Raw genomic sequence first — 14751 nt, 5'->3', positions numbered from 1 at the left:
ATAATAATATTATTATAAGCTTTCAAGTATTTCCATCTCAGCTCTAAGCTTTCACATTCCAATAGTAAATGTTCAAGGTCACAATAGGGTAATTTCCACACAGCATACTTAAGCGTATATTACGCTGAATGCCCAACTGGGCACCCTTGGTGAGTAAGTCAATACTTAAGTTAAATTTCAGCCGTATTGCTTAGCTATCGCACTGCTTGGAAATGCTGTTATATATTGTGGTTTAGTGTCTCTTGTGATATAATCGCAAAATGCAGTGTAATTTTTACCAGAAAGCATATTGATTAAATACTGTTCTTTGCTATGCTCTTAAGATTGTTCATTTGAGGCCAGTCTTTTTAACATCCACTGCACCATCCACCCTCATACCGCAATACCAATAATGTGACGCAGTTTAACTGAACCGCCAAGATGGAATGTTTCAAATAAGATCCCCCCTCTCCCCCCCCCCCCCTCTTCTCCCTACAACTGTGTAATGGAAGACCGCCCCAGGAATCAAAGGCTTTGGGCCTCCTCCCTTAACACCGTGGCTTCATTCTACCCTGACGCAAATTGCTCCATCCTTTCATTCTGTTTTGACTACAGGAAATCATTTGGGGCCTTCTATGCGCTAAAGCAAGAGCAGACTGGCATCTTGGGCATGCCTGGTTTGAAAGCAACATAGGCTTACCGAAAATGTGTTTTTTGTTTTTTGTGTGCGTTTTATATAGTACTAACATATACTGCCTTACATTTGCTCTCTAGTGATGTAAGCCACTGCAGTGTGTTGCAAAATCTAACAAAGAAAATGTAATTCAATGTTTAAAAATCTGCACGGTGTAGAACGGTGCATCAGACAGAAGAACTTGGATTCATGTGATGGGTAGTTTAGTAACCATTGTGATAGAATGACGGATGTGTGAGGGTGGAATAGGCTGAGCTTTTTTTTTTATTATAATTTTTTTTTTTAAAGTAAAAATGTATGTGGTTCTACAGAGATTGAAAGTTTGCAGGAGCTAAAAGCAGCTCTGGGTAACTAGCATTAACCAGTGACCAGGAGGTACCACTGGGGTAAAAGGAGCTTATACTTAGCATTCTGCAAATCTAACTTCCACACAAGATGCAAACATATAATTTTATGTATGACCTTTACCGTTTAAATGTTTTATAGATGTTTGCATGTTTTATAGATTGTCCCAAATACAGCGTTAAATTCACATAGGGTGTGTTTGTTCAGCATCCGTTCTCCTGGGGAGCCAAAGGTAACTGCTGGTAGCTGTTGCTATCAAGCTAACCAGGCTCTTCTACACGCAGTAGCTAAATAGCTCCCAGCGCCCCTCATTTTCTAACCCTTTTCTATACGTTTACGGTCTACTAATCGGCCCCCACTTTCATAAACGTGCTAGCAGCAAAGTGCTGTAACTCGCTCCCCACAAACATTAGAGCTGAATCTTCCTTTTGGCCTTTTAGAGCTAAGGTGAAGGATTTGCTCTTCACCCAGCAGGGATAACACTCTGCCTCTCAGCCTCACCATCTCTGTAGCCAATGCCGTATGGTTTGCCTGATCCATTTTAATTAATCTGTAATACCTGTATTGACTTCCTGCTTTGACCATTATGTAACCTGGTCTTCACTCTGTATATATACACTCTGCACTTGTAACTATGTGTTCTTATTGTATGTGTAACCTGTTTTAGGCTCTAAGCTGAATGCGCTCAGATACCTCAGGGTTAGACAACGCTATACAAATAAACTAACTAAACTAAACTTAATCATTCCACTGATGGGGCGGGGCGGGGGACGCAATGTTTATTCATTCGTAGGGGACTTAAGTTCAACCAAAACAAGCCATTGTGACCACCACAGTAAAAGTCTGTTGATCTTGCTGTGAAGCTCTGGTGCCTTCCCTATAGGATAGCAAATTCCCCTAGGTGGTCATCTAGGAAACGGCACTTAAAGGTGAGACCTGCCATTACAATAGGCAGTTCCAACCATGGTACGAATTACTGGAGTCCCTTTAATGCAGAGTAGACGAGAATGCAAGGTTAGAGCGGCTCCAGAGGGAAATGACCGGCAAAAGAAGGGTACCACCACAGATCCTGGGTCCCTTTTGCATTTCCTGCAGACAAGGCACTATGGGTATGACTCGACCAGGCAAAAGGCAGCTAGGTTTGGACCCCATACCGAAGTTAAGAAGTTGCCCAGTCCACTGTGGCAGTACCAAGTACATTCTGTCCAAGTTCAGAAAAGTAGAAAGACTTTACCTCATCCATCCTAGAGGAACAAACTAATGCTAAAGGATCTTTCAGAATGTCCATCCAAATGAAAATCCACCGTCCTATGTCGCAACCTACTTCTATCCCTTACACTATAACAAAAGACTAATATAAACCAACAAAGTTTCTTCTCCAGGAGAAAGTCTCCCTTGGTGGTGGTCCCAAAATGTGCTCTTGCAAACGAATGCTCGGTGGCGTGGGGGGCAATGACTCCCTTCACTGGCTGGTAGTTCTAGCACTTTGCACAGTCGACATCTGGACCAAGAGGATGGCTCCTCCCTCCTGGTACTGATCTGCATTTTCCAATACAGTTCACAAAAGGGCCATGGAGAAGGATTCCCTTCCCCTGACGTCTCTTCATCACACTTGAAAGGGTTCCGTTTTCTCACCAGAAGAATGACTCCCTTCTCCTGGTGCGAGTCCTTTTACAACTTGGATTTTATCTCGGTTTTCTTTCACTGGACCAACAAAGTCCCTACTCAGATTGGGGTCTCTAGTGGTCAGTGGGCTTTCTTCCTTTCTGTTAGATGCCAGACCCTTGATGGCCCTCCAATCCCCACATTCCTACTGGTCCGCCCTGTGCTTCCTGTTACCTTGTGGGACTTGCTTGCAGAGCGCTGGTCTCTCTGAGGACTGGTCTTGGGGTCTGCTTCGTCCCATATTCTGCGGCACCTCAGCGTGTTGTGGCTTCTTGCAGTCTTGGCACCTTCCCGGGACTGTGTGGTCCACCTCCCCCTGGAGGCCATGCCACTGCCTCTCTAGTTTCCCACTGGGCTTGGACCTGCCGACGCAGGACCCGCCATGGACTCCCTCAGCCACTCACTGGCATCCTCTTGAGAGCTGCCTCTTCGGGTCGAATGCAGACTTCGGTACTCCCAGGTTCTCTGACTCTGAGGGAAGGCCAAGGCTAACACTTCAAGTCCTTCTCTTTCCTTTTTATGGGCTTACTGCATGCCAGCATAGTGTCAACACATGTTGTCAATGGATCCTTAGTATTTCTCATGCCTCCTGTGAGCCACCTCGTCTCAGTGCTAGCACAGTCCGTATTACTCAAGTTTCCTGTGCTGTCCGTCCCAGTGTTTTCTGTTTTGGTTGTACCCCAGGCACTACAGAAATACATAATTTACTTTCAATCTAGTGGTTTGCAATGCAGGTTGGGGTCTGAGGCATGTGGCGGTATTATGTTCTATAACAGATTGAACTGCAGGTTGTAATCCTTATCCCCATCAGTTCCTTCCACATTAAAACACCCCTAGGGAGACGATTTGGTAACGGGCGCACCACTCTAGCCTTATGGGAAAGGGTTGGGCAGAAGTGACGATACCTGCTGAATCCTCCCAATGGATAAACACAAACCCAAGGTACAAGGGTCTTACTTAAACATAAATTGCTGAGGGACTAGGTAAAACAGAAGCAATGTTGTGGGAACGTAAAGTAACGCGCAAATCTGCCTTTCTGTATGACGTCATTCATGCCTCATCGTTCCCTCTGCCAACTGGCAGTCAAAAGAGCCTCTGTTCCTTGGCTTGTGTTGCTGGATACTTAATTTTTTCTAGAAGTTGTCAGGATGCCATTCTTCATTGGATGTTGAACCAGCGCCACCACTTCTTGTGGTCTAGACGTGGGCCATGCAACACTCGTTTGGGTTTTAACCAAGAAATGGATGGGTCCTGAGATTTTCATCTCACCCCACTGCTACTGGTCACAGAACCCGCTACAGACTCTGTGCTTGGATCTTAACCTGGGAACTTCCTCCTTAACTATCTCTACTTCCTTGTCTCTTCTTTTCGCCCTCCAAACAGATCTCTTGCCCCCTCTCTTAAAATTGCCACACACTGCCCATCCTCTATTGGCTTTACACCTGTCAGCCTTGCGCAACCACGCTAAAACTCTGCTTGTTGCCACCACTGATTGTCCTCTTTGCCTCCTCTAAAAGTTTATTGCAACCACCTCCTTGATGTTCATTATCCTCCATGCCTTAGTGTTTCCAGGCTTCTATTTCTTTCCTCTTTTCTCCTCTGTTCTTTCCTCATCCACCCCCTGGTAACTCCTCTGTGCCTCCTGTTCTTCAGCGCCTCCTGTTCTTCAGCACCTCCTTCCGTTTAGTTGTTCTCATGGCTGACTCCTTATGGCTCCTCTCACCCTGCTTTACCAGAACGCCTCTTATTCTCCACCGCCTTCTTGCCATACCGCCATGCCATCTCCTGTTCTGTGCCTCCAAATCCTGACTGCCATGTCGTTCTAAAGGTACTGGCTCCTTTCTAGTAGGTCAGCCTTCTGATATTTTGATGGCATATTGGCACTCAGCTGAGTCATTAAATCTTTGTGGTTGGTTATTTCTCTTCCGGACTTCAAAGCCCCTGGCTGTTTCAATCCTTCGCTTGTGGTAATGTGGCCCTCTGATCCATGGTTTCAAGCCGGGGTCTACCATCTTTATTTTACTTAAGTTTTGATGGATCGGTCCTCAAGCTCACATTCTTGTCTCCCGGTCCTGGGGTAAGGGTTTGCTTTCTTGTGCTAAAATGCTTGCCTGGAACTCACTTTGTTGTTCAAAAGCATTTCCTTCTTTGTCAGAGCCAGTCCTTCTCTGGTATAATGTAACAAGGTTCACTTATGAATAGGTTTCTGAACGCCTCCCATAGGTTCTCTTGCCTGGAAGATGAACAAAAATGGAGACGCCTTCACAGAATGACAGTCATGTAGATATATTTATTGGGATCAAAGCCAAACACTCGAGTGGAGAGAAAGGCGACGTGTTGCTCGGGCTCTCTGTCTTTACTTGCAATGGTCTATGCTTAAATACTATTTCAGCTGTTCTAGCACAGCATGAAAATAACACAGGGTCATTGAAAGGTAACTTCACTGACTGGGTGAACAGAACGTTTTCGGTGAGTAATTATAGAGAAATGCAAATGGACATGCAGCGGGGGCCCGACATGTTTTTTCTCTATCTTGAGCCTAAACCCATGGGGGAAAGATAAACACCTGATGGCATGTGTGCATGCTATTCTGACTTCAAGTTATTTCCTGGCTTAGAAAATGGTCCCTGTAACTTAAGAAACACGCCATTTGGCGACACTGTTGTGACATTTTTTTTGTAGAGAAACAACTGGTGTTAATTTAAAGTATATTTCCTCAGTGTATGTCCTATTGCAATTGAAGGCTGATGTGGCATTACTTACATCAGATTTCTCAGTATGGCTGACATCAACTACCCCATCACTGCTACGGGTGGTCACAATTTGGTGGGAGGCCGCAAGGTGTCCTGCAGCTAACAGTGTGTTCAACATCTGTGAACCCTATGCTTATGCTTCCTTTTCCTGAAGTTCTGGTGGGCTGTTGGTCTCCCATTACCTCTCTAGAATGTTGACGACTCTGGGTCCTGGCAACTCTGAGCGGTTCTGATGCTGGGTGGGCTGCAAAGGGTCCTGAGGTTGGTTTTTAAACTGAGGTTTGTGATGTCCTGGGGGGGTCAATTCTGGGGTGTACATCTTCAAACAGAGGTGCATGCATAAAAGCACACGCTGTGGCACATGTCCTTCGAGGTCACATTCCTGTCATCCAGCCTCCAACATGTCTTGGTCATAGTGGATGGTATGCATAATGGGCGTATTTCAAGAATGGTTCATTTATAGTCCCTTGGAAAAGACCTTGTTGGAAATTGCATTACGATTTATCATATGCTGCATCGGTTAGGAGACTGTGCTGAAGATGTATCTAATGCAGGTTAGAAAAAGCACCCATAGGGCTTAATTTCAGCCTCATTGGAGTGTATCACACAACCAGAGCACGGAGGGACCGCAGCAGTGGGCAGCCCAATCAACTCCTCCTGTGACGACAGACCCAGTGAGGGACCCCAGCTACACTGCATCCGGGTGCATTGCTGGAGCCTCTCTCTTGCCAGCCCCACCAGCTCCAAGGTGACCCTCCCGCGACATGGGGAAGACTGACAAAATGCACCTTTGGGTGACAGGGGGCCTCTTCCAAGATATCTAGGTCACAGCATCAGGCGTAGACACCAGAGCCTGCAGAAGTGATGGCAGAGGGGGCCGCTATGGTCCCAGAAGCGGACATCAGAGAAATACTGCTTGACCTCAAGGCCTGCATCGGGGATTTGACTCCAAATTGGAAAAACCTGACGATCACTTGGATGAGGGAGAGCAGAGAGTCTCCACACTGGAAGATGGGTCAACCTCGCTGGTCGCCAGTATCATCCCTCAAAGTGCAGGTCAAAGCGGTAACAGCCAAGAATGAAAACTTGGGTGGAAGAGCCTTCAGAAATATTTGCTTGGTGGGGATCTGAGAGAGGCACGGCCAGCTCAAAATGGATGAATTTGTTGAAGTCCTACGTAGGCAGCTCATCGGAGGGCCCAAGCTGTCTGCTCTGTTCGTGGTGGAAAGGGCCCACCGTATACCAGCGGCTCGGCTGGCACCCGGAGTGGCTCCCCTGCCCTCATCGCTCACCTGCTCATTTACAGGAACCGGGACACGATCCTGCGTCTGCCCAGGACAAAATCCAGATATATCCATGCTTTTCAGTGGTGGTGCAGGCCAGCCAAAGGTCCTTCGCAGAAGTCCAGAGACGACGGAGGGACCACAACATTCAATACTGTTATTCCTGGAAAAACTCTGAATCCAGCATGGGGGAGAACACATTTTTTCACATCGTCCGAGGTGGCAAGCTCCTTTTGGATGAGATCGGCAGGCACTACTCCCCCTCCCCAACAATCTGAGACCCCGAGAGGATGATCGAGAATTGTGCCGTATAGATCCAGGATGAGGAGACCCAGATTGCCTGGAAGTGTGGACACAATCTTTAGCTAATCTGCCTCAGTTTGTTCATGTACTGCCTTTTGGTGGTGGAGCCTTGCAGGCTTGGCCGGGCACTAGTGCCCCAAGTAAGGGCATTATGTGGCCGGGCACTAGTGCCCCAAGTAAGGGCATTATGAGGAATTGCTCATGACTGGATCACTCCCACTTACCCCCACATTATGTGAGGCCAGTATAGTACTGATACATAAACAGGGGAAGCCCCCCTGAGGACTGCATCATATAGGCAGACCACCCTGATTAATGTTCACAACAAAATATTTGCCAAAATCCTTGCAAACCGGCTGCTCCCACTTATGCCCGGATTGGTTTTGGCGGATCAGGTGGGATTCATTCCCAGGAGGAATATGACATTCAGGCTTTTTCGCCTCTTCAGAGTCATGGAGGCGCTCGACGGGATGTCCCAAGCAGTTGCTGTGTTTTTAGACGCCGAAAAGGCCTTTGACTTTGTCGAAGGGTCCTTCCTGTTCGAGGTACTCCAGAAATTGGGACTTGGCCCTCATTTTCTTAAACTGGTTTCTTTATTATACACCAACCCATCGGCAAGGATAGTAGTGGGGCGAGCGAGGTCAGCCAGTTTTGAAAATGGGAAAGGGGACCCGAAGCTCCCTGCTCCTCTTCGGCTTGGTGATGGAACCGTTGATACCGATCCTCCGAGAGAGAGCATGACACATTCAGCGACACATTCAGCAGGGGCTGAGTGTCTGCTCGCACAGGACGATCATTGTTGTATGTGGATGATGTGTCCCTCTATATCAGCAACCCAGAGTATAATTTGTGCCCGGTGATGAGGGAGGTGCGACATATTGGGGAATTCTCTGGCCTGAGAATCAATCATAGCAACTCTGTGATGTTTCCCTTTATGGCAGGAACCATGGAATTTAAAGAGGAGTATGGCCTTAGATGGCAGACTACGGCGGTCTGATACCTTAGGGTGCTGGTGTCTCGCAGCCGAGAGCTCTTCCGCGATAATTATGGGAGGGCAACCGAGAAACTTCAGGACATGGTGGGTGGATTGCGAGTGCTTTAACTGCTGTTGATTGGTTAAATTTCAATTGTGAAAATGGTCATCCTCTCCAAATTTGTATCACTCTTCCTCAGCGTACCCCTACTCTTGTCGGGCAGCTTCTTGCTGCGACTGCGTGGGCTTATCCTTGATCTGGTGTGGGCTGGGAAAGCAGCGAGTGTGGGAAATACGACACTGACGCAACCAGCAGTGAAAGGGGGCCTGGCTCGACCCGATTTTGAGCGCTCCTACTGGGCGCCACAGGCGCACTTCCTCAAGCACTGGTATGCAACACACTTTGTGAGTCCACACATGCAGGTAGAGAGGGTGCTGGTGACACCTCACCTGCTGCGAGCGATGATCCTTGGGGCGACGCGGGCAACATCCAATACTCTGAATATTGTTAAAATTACCTGCGAGTTTTGCAGGCAGATGGAGGGGAAGATGGGACTTGCTACTCTGTACTCTCCTCTCCTTCTAGCACGCCATGTCCCTGGTCTGCCTCTAACGACTGATTGGATATATCTGCAATGGGCAAATAAGCTGGGAATCGAGACCCTCAGTGATTTATTCGTAGACTGGGAGTTTCTCACTGTCCAACAGGCAAGGGCATGGGGGGGGGGGGCAACGCGACACTAGATATTTATTAAATATTTTCGAATACGGCACGCACTTGGGGGGCCAACTTGTATCATTCCCAATGCAACCCTCGGAATGGCCATTACTGCAAGGATTATTCAATCACAAGGGGAGGGTTGCCTAGTCTCACGGATCTACGTGGGCCTGGTGTCGAAGATATCATGGGAGGGGAGCGCTCCGAGAAAGCTGTGGGAGACGGACCTGGGAGAGCCTGTTAGTGATGCAGATTGGTGGTACATACTGAAACGGACCCAGAAAGTCTCCCTGAACTCAAAGCATAAGCAAATACATTTTAACTTCCTGCACTAGCTCTATCACACCTCAGCTAGGCTCCATAAGCACTTCCCCCCCCCACCCCAGCCACATGCGGCAGGTGTAATTTCGCTCCGGCCGGGTTTCTCCATCTGGCATGGGAATGCCCACAGATTCACGAGTTCTGGTCTGAGATGTTAGCTAAAAGCTCTCTGATTACAGGCAAACTATTGGAACCAGATCCCACTTTGGCCCTATTGGGATGTACAAGGGCCTTGCAGCCCTTGGTGAGGTGCTCAGTAGGATTATTGCTGGTGCTAGCGTGTGTGTGTGTGTGTGTGTGTGTGTGTGTGTGTGTGTGTGTGTGTGTGTGTGTGTGTGTGTGTGTGTGAGGGTGGCCATGGCCTGGGGGCGGTTGGGGGGGTGTTTACCCCCTCAGAGTGCAATGGTGGCTACAGGATATTGCTTACTGTCACGATGCTGAAACTGCTTTCATACAAACTTTAACACTACATGCCCGTCTACCAGAGGTATGCAGTCCATATTTCCAATACTTGATTTCTACAGCGGACTGATGATTCTATCTGCAGTATTGTTGATGCCTAAGTCTCGGGTTCTATTAATGACGGTCATGTTTGGGTGGGTGGTGAGGGAAATCGCACTCGGCGTTTGTTTGATTGTTAAAATACAGAAATAAAGTATTAAAAAAGAAAAGAAAATTCACCTCTTTTATGGGGGAAATTAAACAAGCAATCATAGACCTTAAGAGAGAGACCAGAGGAGTGCAAAGCAAATGCAGACTCGCACCCCACCGTTAACTGCCCTAAAATTAAAAATGGAACGTCTGGACATCATTGAAGGGATCAGTCAGGCACTTTCTACTCCCACATACACCTCCTTCTCCCGCATAGACTATATTTGGTGGTCCATTACGCTCCTGGGCAAAATCACATGGGTAGATCTCCACACCATCGCACTCTCAGACCACGCCCCCATTTCCATGACACTCCATCTTCAACAGCATAAGCGTGGGCTCTGGAGCTGGTGTTTCCCTAAGGAGGTACTCCGACTTGCTCACGAGGGGGAGAGGTAGAGGGGAACATCAAGGAATACTTTGAACACCACGCAGACGCGGGGGTCGCCGATGCGGTTGTAGGAGATTGATTACCCTACGGGTGCGGCGCTCAAGCAGCTGAGGGCCCTGGAAACAGAGCTGGAAATTAACCTTCGGGCCATCATGGGTAAAATGGTCCAAGATTCAAGTAGAAAGCTGCAGAGAGCATATCCGAATGCAAAAAGAAAGCTACTCCGACGACAGACAAGGAAGGTAGAAAGGAATCTCCTAGCGTTAAAACAGAGATACTATGTATATGCCAACAAGGCAGATAGGCTGCTTGTCAGACAACTGAAGCAGAAAACAGCCTCCCATATAATCCAGGGGATCGTCAAACCACAAGTTATTAAGGTGAACACCACTCCCGAAATCGCTGATCAATTTGTCAACTTCTACTCCGGACTCTATAGGTAAGACAATCCTGGAGATGCACAGCAGAAAGCGTTCCTGGGCTCTCTCACACTCCCTAAAATTACCTTAGAGGACCAAGCAGCATTAGAGGCTGAGGTCACGATGGAGAAGGTGGGACAAGCGATCAGGAACCTACTCCTTAATAAAGCCCCAGGGCCGGACGGGTACCGAGCAGCATTTTACAAAACCTGCCAGCCGGCCATGGCACCTAGGTTGGCCTCACTATTCAACTCTTTTGGTGATTCCGGTCGTATCACCCACACAATGGAAGAAGCTAAAATGATATTGTTTCCCCAACCAGCTAAAGACCTGGCACAATGCAGTCCTTACGGCCTATCGTCCTAATGTAGAGGTAAAACTGTACACTTATGGGGTAGAAACCCTGCTCCCACAGCTTAGCCATCTGGAACAAGCCGGATTTAGTCAACATAGACAGACACACAACAATATCCGGAGGGTCTGTCACATTATAGAGAAAATCTAACGGAAGGAGAGCTCCTGCCATCTTTCTCTCGCTGGACACTGAGAAGGCGTTGGATAGGGTTGAATGGTACTTCCTGTTCAACACCATAGAGAAGATGGGTTTCGGTGCAGGATTTATTGACTAAATCCATGCTAACTACCGGGACCCAAAGCCTGGCTCCTAATGATCAGTTGGGAGAGGTCTCAAGTTGGAACCAGTGACCAAACAAGGCTGCCCCCTCTCCCGTTCCTATATGCCATCCATTTGGAGCCATTTATAACAGTCTTACAGACTAATCAATCGATACAGTGGATTCTATTTGGGAAGGAGACAGTCATGGCATATGCAGATAAGCTACTTACCCTCACAGACCCAGAGGCATCTCTTCAGAAGGTGGTATGGGAAATAAAGACGGTCGGGCAGTGGACGGACTGAAAGGAAATATAACTATATCCAAAATATTGAATCTCTCATTGGGAGGGGAGAGGCTCAAGCGAGTTAAAAAGTTGTCCCAATTACGGTGGGTACAGGGTGGCATTAAGCTACTAGGGGTCACCATCACAGACTTTGCAGTGGCTTTATCAGGTGAACTACTTACCCCTGCTAACACTCCTCAAATAACAGCTACATCAATGGTGGCCTCTTTCGGTATCTTGGCTGGGCCGGATAAACGTCCTCAAAATGGTAGTTCTTCCCAAGCACCTCTACATCTTCCAGGCACTCCTGAGTCCTTCTTTTGCGCTCTGCCCAAACTAATAATCCCTTACATTTGGAAAAACAAACCCAGCCCCCCCACTGAAAACAATGATGGTCCCCATAAACAAAGTTGGGCTAGGCATGCCGAACATCCGTATGTATTACAGGGCAGCCCAGTTAACGGTGATTCGTTCACAAGCAATTCAGAGAAAAGATGGACCCAAATGGACAAGGCAGGATTTGGCGCTGCCTCCCCGCCCCCGAGCAAGGTTCTTTGGTTACACAAAACAGACCGCCCACGAAATATGCACATATCTGAAATCACAAAACTGGTAGAAACTAACGAGGCAAAACACAGGCAGATCACCACCTTCCCGTACCCATTCATGCCTATGTTTGGTAATCCCCACTTCACCCATGGGCTAGGAAATGGAGTCTTCACGCCTTGGAAAGAGGCAGGCTGCACAAAAATCGGGGTACAGACATCAAACCATTCACCCAATGTAAGTCGGATCTAGGACCATCGGAGAACGATAGGATGCCGTACTTCCAACTGTGACACTTGTTACAGAACCCAACCATGCGCACGCTGCTACCCGCCCCTTCACTCCATTCGAGAAATTCCTGGCCACAGAATCTGGGGATAGACACCATCTCTAGTTTATAGAAACTGGGGTTTGAAGCAGAGCAGAAACTGGACCTAAAATACAAAAGCAAATGGGCAGACACATTGGGGGAACCAATTCTAGAAACTAGTGGGAGCAATTGTGGAAAGACATCCTTAAACTCGCTCAATCCATTCAAATGCGTGAGTTCTGGTACAAGATAATGACCCAGTGGCACTACACCCCGTTGCGCTTGTGACAAATTTACCCTACAAAAACCCAGAATGCTGGCGGGAATGCAGCAGAGTAGGGGACTGGCTCTATTTATGGTGGGGATGCCCAAAACTGCAGGAATTCTGGGAAGCAATTAATCACAACATGCACATGTTATTTGGGGAACACGGGCACAGAGATCCAAAAGAAAGTTTACTTTGCATAGGTGGCCCGAGCAACAATTCCTGGACGAAGTACAGGCGAAAGGCTTATGTGATACTATCTATAGCAACCCTGCTAGTGATAGTGCAGAAATGGAAAGCCAAGGACCCCTCTGGCCCCCACACCCACCCACCCCCTCACAGAACACTGACTAGTTGAGGTCTGGAACTTTGTGTCCATGGAGTGGATAACGTACTCCCTTCAGGGGAACCAAGCCAAGTTCTCGATAGAATGGGAGGTGGTTGTGGAATTCCTGCATGATGACTCTAGAGAATATTATTGCCCCCACAAACTAAAGATTATGAGGATAAAGTGATGAGACACGAGAGGTGTAGAAGCCCTGGGAAAGTCAGAGGGTAGGGGGCGGGTGGCAGGGGGAGTTTTACAATTTTATGTTAGTTTTGTTAATCTAATGACAAAAATCTCATACATTCTAAAACTAAAAAAAGAAAAAGCAGTGTTGAATATTCAAACAAGTGAAAAGATTAATGGATGGGAAAGAACCTTGGCGTTAGTGAATGTAACCTATTAGTGCCCTTCTGCCACTATTGGTGGCCTACCTGCGCTCGGCTCTGTAAGAAAATGGGGGTGGGCTGTCATTAGTACGACAGTGGAAGAGGCAGATGTGACTCTCTGGTGTTGATGCAGGTCGAAAGTGCCCGGTTCCTGTGTACTAATCTGCTTTCAAAAGGTTTGGCAGAACTACGTGGGAGTATGTTATCCTTACGAAAGAGTCCAAGATCTGATAACTACAACGCTTTGAGCCTGGTCAGCCATTGGTGTGGTGGTTTTGGGGGGGGGGGGGGGGGAGTGGTGGAGTAGGGCTTAAAAGAGGGGAGAGCTTACTCGTACTTTGGTTAGTGTTGATGTGCTAATGGGTAGGGCTGTGGTGACGTGTGGGTGGGTGGGTGGATGTGTAGTGTTAGGTGGTAGATCTTCTTCCCCACCCTGTTCCCAACTCCCCCCACCCCCCGGCTCCTTTTACCCACTACCAATAGATGCTTTGCATCCTCTGTGCAACAAAACCAGCTTCTGCGTTATGGCAGATAAGGAACGGGGGGTTATAGGTCATTTGGTCGAAAACTATTGGTCGACTGGACAACTGGTCGAATCAATTTGGTCCAAAACCAAATGGTCGAAATTTTTTATTTTTTTATTTTCACCCCTTTTTTGGGTTTTTTTGGGGGGGGTCCCCCCCAACCCCCTTTTTTTTCCTTTTTTTCCCACACGAAAACCCACAAAACACATATATATAAATAAAAAATAAAAAACATTTCGACCATTTGGTTTTCGACCAAATGGTGTTGACCAAATTGCAGTCGACCAGTTTGTAGTCGACCAAATGACTGGACACCGGAACGGGGCAGTCTGCCAACACCATTCAATTACCATAAACTACATTCTAAGGGTTATGGGAGTCAAGAACCTTTGGTTTAGAAAAAGGGCTACATTGAAATTTAAGGGTAGCAGTCCCCCATCTCACCTTCCTTAGTAAGGTGGCTGCCCAGCTGAGAGACCACTCAAACCTCACTCTAGCATGCTCGGATGCTGTGCTCCGTAGCTTGCCTGGCATTCTGCCTGTCAAGGGCAAGCAGCTAGTCATGGCAGGAGCCAGAATCCCTGCTTATTCCTCCTAGGGGTGGCCGACCCTACTGTCTCCCACAAGCCCCAAAACTCTTATTGCACAGGCCAAAATTACATTCCTCTGCCTCCCTTTCACCATGTTTTGAGGTGGCACTAGGACTCTGGTATTCGAGTGAGCTGCAAACCTGCATGGGGCTCTTCACAAGGGCTCTTCTGCAGTTAGTCTCTGGAGGATAGCTTATGGGCACCGCGCTCGCCTTGGAAGCAAGACAATGCAGTGCAACACAGGTTCGAACCCGTGTCCGCACTTAGAAACCTCTGGGTATTGAGCGCGTTATAAATAACCCATTACAATTACAACAAGGAAGGTACCGCCTCACCCGTATACTACTGTTTACACTAAAAAAGAGAGGAAGAGGCAGAGCGGCTGCCTTCCTGCAGAAAGAGGGGGC

General features: G+C 47.7%; 1 protein-coding gene across 2 annotated transcripts in view; it reads left to right on the top strand.

The window, feature by feature from the left end:
- The window catches only part of USP14 (ubiquitin specific peptidase 14), a 991689-nt gene that overhangs the window by 139081 nt on the left and 837857 nt on the right, over positions 1 to 14751 (top strand). The gene's annotated exons all lie outside the window — the stretch shown is intronic.

The sequence above is a fragment of the Ambystoma mexicanum genome, chromosome 5q (genome assembly GCF_040938575.1).
Source record: "Ambystoma mexicanum isolate Mex_15411 chromosome 5q, UKY_AmexF1_1, whole genome shotgun sequence".
NCBI lineage: Eukaryota > Metazoa > Chordata > Amphibia > Caudata > Ambystomatidae > Ambystoma > Ambystoma mexicanum.
The sequence above is the reverse complement of the archived record's forward strand: the minus strand, read 5'-3'. Positions and strand labels throughout refer to the sequence as shown.